General features: G+C 40.3%; 1 long non-coding RNA gene across 1 annotated transcript; it reads right to left on the reverse strand.

Moving 5' to 3' along the window:
- Positions 1-5,823: 5,823 nt before the first annotated feature.
- Positions 5,824-8,125, reverse strand: LOC124205013. The gene is made up of 4 exons (XR_006879186.1): positions 7,568-8,125; positions 7,233-7,366; positions 7,049-7,198; positions 5,824-6,971 (listed from the first exon to the last, which is right to left on the reverse strand). It is a non-coding gene; the product is annotated as an uncharacterized LOC124205013 (long non-coding RNA).
- Between the last annotated feature and the right edge of the window lie 2,660 nt (positions 8,126-10,785).

Below are 10,785 nucleotides of genomic sequence, written 5' to 3' on the forward strand. Positions count from 1 at the left end.
CTTTGAGTCGCGAGTTGGCCGGATTGATTTTGCAGCACGACCACTACGGCAGTCATTTGGATAATTCTGGTAAAACAACTGATGCTGAGCTTGAGAAAAAGAACATTGCTGCTTTGAACATGCTGTAAGCACCCTCGCCGAGGTCTGGAATTCTGTAATTGTCGATGGTCATCCAATCGTAGCTGAGTATATTGACCCTCTTACATCCGAACTCAATGATGAGTTGCACTTGAACGTTGCAGATCAGAATTGGTTTTCTGAGCATGTCAGGACTAGTCAGTATTTTCTCCAAATCGTGAAGTGCAATAATTTAAGCTGTTGCACAGCCCCAAGAAGTTCTTACTTTTCTATTGTTCCTTCTCGATTCTTGCCTGGCCCAGTTCCGTTGTGTCAAACTTTAGAAAGTGGTTTAAGGGCCACAGAGAGATCTAATTTTGAAAAACATTCTTTTCCTTCTCTTTTTTTATCATTGAACCTTTGTTGCCACGATCTACTCGAAGTTTTAAATCTCTTCCTTATGATCTCTACAACCCTTCTGTTCAATCTCAGTTGACGGAGCGCATTTGTAAACATTGTTCGTTATATTTCGCATCAAAAGTTATGCTTAATACCCATATTTGCATTCATAAAAATGAAAAAAAAGCCCCTGCGCAAGTTGAAATTCAGACACGGATAAGACCTATTCGTGTTGCAGCTAGGCGTCAAAGAGAATTGATGGTAATAATTGCTAACAGTGAAAATGGTCTGGAAGACGCCGAATGGATTGAGGAAAATGAACTAGACTTGTCAGGCCGAATTCCTGGATATCCAGTGGAAGCAGACAATACTTCAGTTCCCTTAATGCCCATTTGCTCTTTTGATGATCATTATGCTAGTCCATGGGAAAATGTTTCTGTTTAATAATTGTATTAATCCGTTAAAAAGTATAATCTGGCAACCAGAAAAATACTTTGCATCGTTAATTTTCAATATGTCTCTGCCAAAAATGATACAAAGAATGCTAACTTTTTAAATACAGAAATAAAATAATTGAGTTTCGAAATATATAAAGGCCTATATTTTTTAGGGGGGGGGGGGTCGAGCGAACTACTACGTAATTTCAAGGGGGGAGTCAGCCCGAACACTTCAATCTACTACAAGGGGGAGGGAGGGGGGTAAAAATCCGCCAAAATCCCACTACGTAGTATGTGAACGGCCCCTGTGTGCAGATCAATCGATTATGAACTTCATAGCTAGGATCGAGCAAATTGCTGCACAGTTGAAGGACATTGGGGCAGCTGTGGATGACACGCAGATTTTGGCCAAGATCCAAGTGTCCCTACCATCCAACTTTCAGTATTTCATGCCGGCCTGGGATAGTACCCCACAAGAACTCAAGACACTCTCATCGCTTATAAAACGACTGGTAAAGGAGGAAACATCTCAAGCCAGGACTAAGAATAGCAAGCTGGAAAATGATGCCCAAGGTGCCTTTTTCTCCTAACAATCTGGAGTCTGGACATTTCAAGACCATGAGGCAGAGTATTGAAATAGTTGACGTAGAAGAGGACTCAGTTTGAGGGGAGGTGTTGAAGATAAACGTGAGTGTATTCAAACTAAGTCCTTCTTCCCTGTGTTCCACCAGATGGCGCTGTTGTTGATCTCCTTGTGCCAGTTCTTTCACGATACTTTTTTTAGATTCTGCCGTTCAACAGCCACCAGCCAGCTCAAGATGACGTTTTTGCTGCCGGCCCTGACATTGATAATCGCCAGCCCTTTTATTTCGTCCGTCGGTTCCAACATCGGTAAGTCACATCTCTCTCTCTCTCTCTCCCTCAGCCCAGTCCTCTCTATTGATGGAGATTATTGGATATAGATATTTGAGATGATGGCGGAGGAAAACAAAAGGGTAAAAAGCAAGCTCTATCAACTTGATATTATTGCTGGGCCGTATACATTACACTCAAACCCAATTCGCACAAGAAAAACCCACGAAATCTTCAAAAAAAGCTGGCAGATTGAACGGTCGCGCTTGATCGCGTACGCAATCTCCTTTACCCCCATACAAATCTAGCGTGTAAGCCAAAGCTCGTTTTCTCAAAGCCACTTGTGGGTAATACAATCTCGTCGACAATATTTACGAAAAAAAGTCGAGTGGTAAAGAATCGTCAGGATCAGATTTCGCGTTGAATAAAATAACCCAAATTTTTTTTCCAAATCAAATCCAAGTTGCTGATGAAATATCAGGTGATGATGTCATCAGTTTTCACTCGTTAAATTCCTTTCTAGAAACTCTGGCGGCGCGGAAGGAAAAGAAAAAGGAATGAATACTGGATTTTTACACCGGATACGCGGGTACGCAAAATGAACGTCTAGTAAATCAGTCTGAGCGGAGAGGAGGGAGTTAATGTGAGGACGTCTCGTATGGTGTAAGAAGAAGAAGGGAAAAAAAGCGAAGGAAATTGCGAATTAGAGTGAGGAGTAGCAGGCTTTCAGTAGGGGGAGAAGGAACGCGTGATTGGGTCGAGGGCGCCGCTTTTTTTAAATATCCTGTTGAAAACACGCGTCTTGTTCGTCTTCTACACCCATTTTGTCATTATTTCGCATTTCGCTAACATATACAACGACTTGGCGCGTCAGCCGGATATATAATAGATCCCTTCGCTATACTTTTGGCTCCCTCAGTATTATAAGCAACAACGCCCTGCGTGTGAGAACAAGGGAGAAGGAAAATTTATCACTGGTGTCTTTAAAAACTTTCGACAACACATCTAAAGGTAAGTTTTTCGACAAGCATCTACTGTGCTATCTAAAGGTAAGTCAATAAATTTTATATTGAATTCTGTATGCCAATAATAGATCGTCTTGATGTTTTTAATTGGTGATACTTCTTTTTAAATTCCCTTATTTTTTTCATTTGCCTATGTCTCCACGTTGGGCGTGGACTTTATTATGGGTCTTATTTATTCTTGCTCAGTCGTTGAATGTATACAGAAATACGTCAACAAACTTAATCGATGAAAGAACTCAATGAAAATGGATTGGTGAAAATAGCTTTAGTATCAAATAAATGCAACCCGACTGCTGGTGATGTAACTAATACAGAAGTATATATAAGTAAAAAATGAAGTAGACTTAAATAATCTGTATTGTTGTGATAATACTATTTTCTGTCACAGGTCAAACTAAACGGCAAAATCAAGGTAAGATGTGATAAACTGAAGCAAGCAATTATGTATGGGAGGAGTGAGACGGGTACTGACTAGTCGCAGATTGACTAGTACGATTAAATTTTTTCTTTTGTCTTGGTATTCTGAAGAAGAACTTGCACAAATGAGCCATTCAGGCTAATCGTGTCTTAGCATTAAGGGAAGCATGGCTAAACAAAAATTTCCAATCGATATTCTCGACGCCATATACAGTAAGCCTATGTGTTTGAATTTTGCCCTTACTTTATCTAACCTTTTGTCGTAGATTTCCTATTTCAAAAGTGGGCAGATTGGCATGAAGTAGTGCTAACCCCTAAACAAGTCAAGAAATCAGCAGGCTCTATATTGCTGTCATCTAACACACATCTTTAGGAAAAACAAACTGTGGATGACGATGATGACTCGTCACCTTCCAACATCACCAGAGGAATATAAATAGAAGACAACGTGCCCTTTACGCTCCTTTATAACAACGTCAAATCAGAAATCCCTCACACACAGAAATTGGAAGTTTTAAATCACCTTTGAAAGTCTTTGAAATATTTATGACCTATTTTTAATTCTCCTGTCAAAATTTGAAATGGTTCACTCGTGCGCATTTCTTTTGTAATGTGTTGTGTTATCAATTATGGTGTCTGCTCGCTATTTATTTAAAAAAAACGATCTTCAACTCATTTGTACAAGGTTAATTTTAACAGAAGAAAAAACAGAATAATAAAAGTAATTTTAACTATTTTTCAACTCAACTAGAAATAACTAAGCCGAGTAGAATATCCCTTGTATTGAATTTTCCTATAATAATTAATAACTGAAATCTTGTTTTTAGTTTTATCTGGTTCGGTTGCAAACGTCACCTAGTAAAGATTGAAGTAGACTCCCCAAAATACATTACTGAATTTAGCACAAATATGCTGTTTTTTTTATACTGGTAACCAAAGGGTTGTGCCAAATCTAAAATTGTTGGATAGGGAGCATCGTTTTCGGTTGACGGTGAGTAGGTCTTTTTTTGTTCCATTAGTTTTCTCTTGGGGTGTTCGTTTATTATTGTGACAAGATTTTGAGGTATTTTAATGCAGCAAGCAATTAATGTTGTTTTTGCCGGAGGTAAATGAGAAAATCATCGAATACACGTTGGTCTAGATGTCCAAGGGATCTGAACAGACGTTTACACCCATTACCTCCATCTGCGCACCCGGTTCCGGAACAGCTGCTGGAAGTAAAGACTGTTGAGCCGGACGGAACAGAGGACGTGGAGGAAAATGGGCAGCAAGTAATCAAGGCAGAAAAAAATTTGGGAGATTACTACGAAAGATCCTGAAGAATCTGACGTAGAAGAGAGTATTGACGACACACATAAAAGTAGCGAAGAAAGCGAAGAAGAGGAAAACGTAGACAACAATGGCGAGGATCAGTTATATTTGAAGTTACTGATAGGCATAGCAATTCAGTTACTGGCATTATGCCTCCTTAGATAAAGTTTTTGAGTCCCAAGGTCTTAAAAGAAACGCCCGAAGATAGCTTGACGAGTCCACTGGAGCGTACAATCAATGGGGCGCGCGGGGCAAACTTCTGTATGTATCTGGATGGAGCGGCAATGAAATGGTACCTGTGGTACACACTTTCGATGGAATGGCGGGACCTACCCATTTGGCCGGGGGTTTCTCGGCTAAGGTATCTCAAACTTCAAGAAGACTTGGCTCTTTGAAACGTACTAGGGTCATTCTTCCAACAGACGTTAGCTGCTGGTTAACTGAAATAGAATCGCAGTTGAAGTAAGTTTAATTTTTTCAATCTGTCTAATTTCCCTTGTATTAATTGTTATCTTCACCACCAGAGTCCTCGAACAACCTTTGGCTAGCAAAGATTTTGATGTTGTCCTTCTGAAATTCCAACACTTAAGCGTTGATGTGGAAGCCAAATCCGGTCTTGTTTGTGATTAGGAAGACATTTATATGTCAGGTGAGGCTGAGGAACTAGTGTTTTTCTTTTTTTTTCTTAAATTTAATTGTTATATTTTAATCTGTGTTTGTTAGGTTTCAAACTTTTGTAACGATGTTAGATGATAAAAAAAGAGTACTGTGGTGCCAGCACTACTCTGAAAGAAGTTGAAGCTATCTGCAATGAGTTTGAAGGTTTCCAAGAAGAGCAAGGAATTGCACGACTCTCCCCTCGACTCGGAAAAAGCTTCTGAGATAATTGCCCTAACTATGGGTATGAAACTGGGAACATTGACATCTCTTCTCGAATTCCACGACATACTGGCCTCCTTCAAGTGGCTCACAGATAAGGAAGACCACATCAAACGAATGTAAAATTATTGCTTTTTCATTTCCCTGAACAATAATGACAACTATTTAATGCTATAGATGTTCGTGGCAAATGGAAGGCGTTAATGCAATTCAATTCTTGAACTCCAGAGACGTCTTAACTAGCAGCCAAAGGTTGTTGGATTACCTCAAATTTTCTGTAAGTCTATAAAAACTTTTTTTAAATTTAAATGATATTGTTCTCATAGCGGCAATTTTTTAATGTATCAATTCGAGTGGTATTACTCTCATAGCGGCAATTTTTGAATGTGTCAATTCAAGTGATATATTGCTCTATTGGCAATTTTTTTATTTTTGAATTTAATTGGTGTTGCTCTCACAGTAGCAGCAGTTATTAAATGTAATTTTCCAAGATGCTCAGTTAACTGAGCAGCTACTTTTTTATCGCGAGTTGTTTTCTGTGATTTCTATTGCTGTCATCGCAGCAGCTTCCCACGTTAACTACCCAACATTGCTAACTACCATATCATATATTATACATGATATGGGCCAACACAGTCTCCAACAGCATCCAGCAATTGGGACGACGCTATATCTGGACATGGATTCCTTGCAGAGTGACGCCGGAACGCTACTACACCTGACACCACCGCCATCGCTAAGGTATCTGCATCAAAATGGGATGGAACGACACAACGAACTCGCTCCAGTCATCCGTGGCCCTATATCAGAATGGAAACGGAGGTCAGATGCTGCCAAACGGGGGAATGGGCAAGACTCAATGCGGTGTTATTCTCAGGGCTCAGGGGACAATTTGCCTACGACACGCCCAGTATGGACAGTGGAGCCACTTGATGGAGCCCATGATTCCAGAATAACCTACGGCCCAGGCAGCTAAACTAACGAATCTTCCTCCCGAAGACGTGCACCACGCCACACCTTGGGTGGCAACCGTTTTCATTGTCCTCCATCCATTCCTTGGCAGTTTACTCTTCACCGCTAGTTTTGTTCTTCCTCTCACATCCTTGATTCTCATCAGCCCTCAACTTGTCTTCACCAAATTCTTGTGGAGGACTTTGCTTCACGTGTACCTCCTCATGGGCTGGGTTCTCCTCATTGCCAGTTTCCTTCTTTGGCATCAATCTTGGCGATAGTTACTCCGGAATACGACTCGCAATCTCAGCATCAAACACTACCCCCAAACGTATCCTCTTCAATTCAGGTAACTCCGCCACATCAAGAACCTACCTGTCAATGTACAACACCACTTCATCATGATTAACAATTTTTATCAGCCAATCTAGAAATAATTTTTTTGTAATCAATGTTTTATTAGATAAAGTCGTTCATTTCTTTACAGTTTCACTTTCAACGTGTTAATGTAACTGTTTGATGTTGTAGCCTTGATTTTGTGAGGGGAGGGGAATTATTATCGGTACAAAATATGTAAATAAACTCGTCAGTTTCAGGTGTTGTCTAGCACGCTTCGTCGGCACGTGCAGCAGCCTCGTTGTCCCTACAGAGATTGTGAATTTCAATCAAGAAACAAACTAGACATATAGGTGATGAAAACCTAATAACTAAATTAATTACTTGTAGGCGATTAAGTTGAGATCAATGGTCATCGGATAAAAGAAATCCGTTTTTCAATTGTTAAGTTGGGGCATTTTCAGGAGTGTATTAAGGAGACCGGAACTTACGACCAAATGACGGTGAATGACACAAGTCAACTAAATCAATAAACTGTATTCAAAATTAATAAAATTTTGTAGCCTACCTTTTACTCGAAGTAGAACGGAATATTCGTGTTTGACGTGAGAGTGAATGAAAAAACAAACGCTCTAGTGGCCTTGTCCGCCTTGTCCATCAATGCGCGATCGTTCTGTTGACTGTCGTATGGGTTAACTTCAACTGAAAATAATAGTCGATTCCAGGGTCATAACAAAATTAAATTCCTTGTATGGGTAAATAGCAGGTGAGTTCGACAAAAAAAAAGTTACGATTACTAAAGTTAAATCTTGTTTAATACTTGTTGGTCATTGATATTTTGAGAAAGGACAACAGAAAAAATCAGTTGGATAGGGGACTTAGAACTATAGAATTTTCTGTTACCTTATTTTGGTTGATGTCAATGAAGTGGACGTAAGGCTCTTCAACTGGTTGGAGAAAGGCTAGTGTTGTTCCCCGATTACCGATGCGGGCGGAGAAGTTTATTGAGTAGTGCCAACAGGACTATACTGAGACTGACTGAATGTTTAAAAAACCATTTGTTTCAAGTAACGATTTCACGGATTAAATTATAACATTTTTTAAAAGAGCTGTCCAAAAATTACATATGCATATTGCATATTGCATATGCACTTTAAATTAATAGAATTTGTCGATAAAAACATTTTTTCGAGTCTTTGATATTTGAAGACATTAAAACCACAAGTGGTAATTTTAACCCAAGCCTGAAAGCTGACATAAAACGGAAAATTGTGGCTCAACCCTATTGTTAAAAAAACTGGAGAAATCTTTGTTTTTTAATCTCAGAATTTTGGTTATATTTGGTCAATGAACAAGACCCTTCCAGGTTCGCCCTCGGGAATTATCGGTCATGAAATTACAACAAGACATCAACAGACTGTCAACAGACAACCTAATTGATTTTGTGGTTGTCCTAAGTCACAAAAAGCTAATGACTAAATCCGCATAAAATTTAATAAAATTTAGTATTACCAAATAAATCGAAACTTACCTATGCGCTAAGATAAATTACTGTAAGTTTACACAAACATTTTGAAGAAAATCGATGCAGTAGTTTAGTTTTCTATAAATTTATTCTGATTCTGAATAAAGGTTCTGGAAGACTGGCTCAGAACACCGTACACTCCCCCACACCCCCCCCCCCCCTACACACACACACCCGCATTTACTTTAATGTCTTCTGGTAGTACAAGTACTACCCTCAGGGATAATTAATTGTTAAATGCTGATTGAAAGAGCCCGAATAGCACCTCTGCTGCTCTAACACAAAATTTCTCTGCAAATGTAATCAATACAGAAAAACATTAATAATTGGAAAATAAGAAATGCAGCCTTTTCGTTGCGAACTTGAAATACAAAAAAAATTCTTCACTAGGGTCACTAGTTGTAAAAATGTTAGTTTTCCAGCCGGGTATGTGGCGCGTACCTGTAATCCTGCTTCTGGGAGGCTTGGTGTAGTGGATGGCTTGAGGCTGGGAATCCTGCTGGATCGTCGCTTGCGTTGAACAGGTGTCCGCACTAAGCTTGGCATCAACATGGATCGGTTGGAAGAATCCGGCAGATCCAGATTATCTAAGGAGGAGCGAATCGGGCCAGGAGGAAACCGAGCAGCCAAAAGTTCCCGTGTCGGGCAGTAGTGGGATCGCGCCCGTGAGTAGGCGCCTTTCAGTAGCCCAGCCAATAAAGTCACACCTACATCTTTTTTCGTCTTTTTTATAATTGAATTTCATAGATTCAGTATTTTGTTTACTTTATTTCACCATAAAATTTGTTTTCCGAATTTTCAGCATCAGTCGGGAACATCGGCATCGCACTGTGACAAGCTATAGCTAAATTGAATCAATCGTTCTCGTAGTTGGCAGTACGGGAACAAGGCCTCATGAGCCCTGGCAGCAGCAGAATTTGATTTATTTAATGTTACATTTTTACTGATTGAAAAAAATTGCTAATCAAATTTTCGCTATTATTTCAGTATAGTACATCAGCAAAGAAAAAAAGTTCGCTATTTAAAAGTTTGTGGCCTTCTGATTTAGGTAACTCATTGAAAATCTGAATGGCCTACTTAAAGGTTACGGGTGGGACATTAAGAAAGGTCCCCTTCTGTACAAGTGGAAAAAGATAAGTCCGCCAAGCGTGGTTGCAAGACATCTGTGCCGCCGTCAAAAACGTCTAAACAACTGTAACCAGATTGCCCAAACGAGGGGATTTTAGTGGTGATTGCGGACTTTGAAACCCAATTGAAAAGAGAGGGAATGTAAGAAATATTTTTGTTCTCTAAATTCTGCCCCCTTCTTTTACACGAGCCTGTTTTAGCAAAACTCTTGCCCCTATATCAATATCTAACCGATCGTTCAGTTCTGCCTTCTACTTTCTATGAATTCCTTTCTATGAATGCACCTTTTTCTCGTCTTTCTCGTTTTTTGCTTGTCGTGGTTCTTCCGGGTTCTTCGTCTCTGTCTCTGTAGATCGGATAGATCTTACAACAAAATTATGCTTAACTAAATTTTCCCAGTTTTTTTTCACTAGCGTTAATTCACCGCCTGTGCGTCAATTTGTTAATGGCCTTAACTCAATTGAAACAAAAAAATAAACACGCATGGAATGACCATGGTCCCTTTCCCCCTCTCCCTTTTTTTCCCGTTCCGGATAGCCAAAACAGCGAAACCTTGATCCGTGCCTGCAATTCTTTTTGGATAAAAGAACCAGGTCACGATGAGTCAACATGGCAACATAATGAATCCTAATACAGGAGATTACATGGATGCCCAAGGGCCACCCCAGGGGGAGGGGGGGGGGGTTACATGATGCAGATTCCGCAACTGTACGATGCCCAGCAACATTATAACGCCAATGGATCGTAGTTCAACTAACGGGAGCCGCAGGATCATTGTTGTTTTAGTCCTGCGCTTACGGAGCAGCCGCCCCAGTAACAGCAACCACCTCATCCGCACAATCAGCAACAGCAACCAGATTCGGTGGTCCACCAGCTACTGGATCTCCTCAGGGTTATCCCGCTCCGTCTCCCCAGCATAATATCGGTCGGTGGAAGACCTGAAGCTATACCAACTTGATGCCCCCAACGACATGGTCAACGACATGGTCAAGCCCATTCCAACTAGCAAGTGGAAGTTCCGGAATTGTAGCGTGGATCCGTCCACAACCAGCATCCGCCAAAAGTACAGCCGGGGCAGAGGTCCCAGTCGGCCACAGTCAGCCACTATCACTAGACCCATTCTGGCAAACTCGAATCATCACCCCCAATCCGCAGTTGGTTGCCAATTAACGGTGTCGGGCAGTCTAGTATTGATCAATGGCAACAAGAGATTCTTTATCTTTTTTTTATCCATTTAGAACTTATAAATTAATTCGTTTTTTATTACTTAATTAGCCTCAGCTGATAGCCGAGACTTATTTGAGAGAAAGGACACGGATAATCTTTCATAAGTAATCCAGTTAGATTTAGTTGAGCAAGGCGGATAAACATCGGGTGCGTTAATGACATTTATTTCAATATAAGTAAAGCTATGATGTCCACTCAATTTGAACTGGTGGGAATCACCATTCGACGAAGTTGACGTTGC

Source organism: Daphnia pulex, chromosome 10, assembly GCF_021134715.1.
Source record: "Daphnia pulex isolate KAP4 chromosome 10, ASM2113471v1".
Lineage (NCBI taxonomy): Eukaryota > Metazoa > Arthropoda > Branchiopoda > Diplostraca > Daphniidae > Daphnia > Daphnia pulex.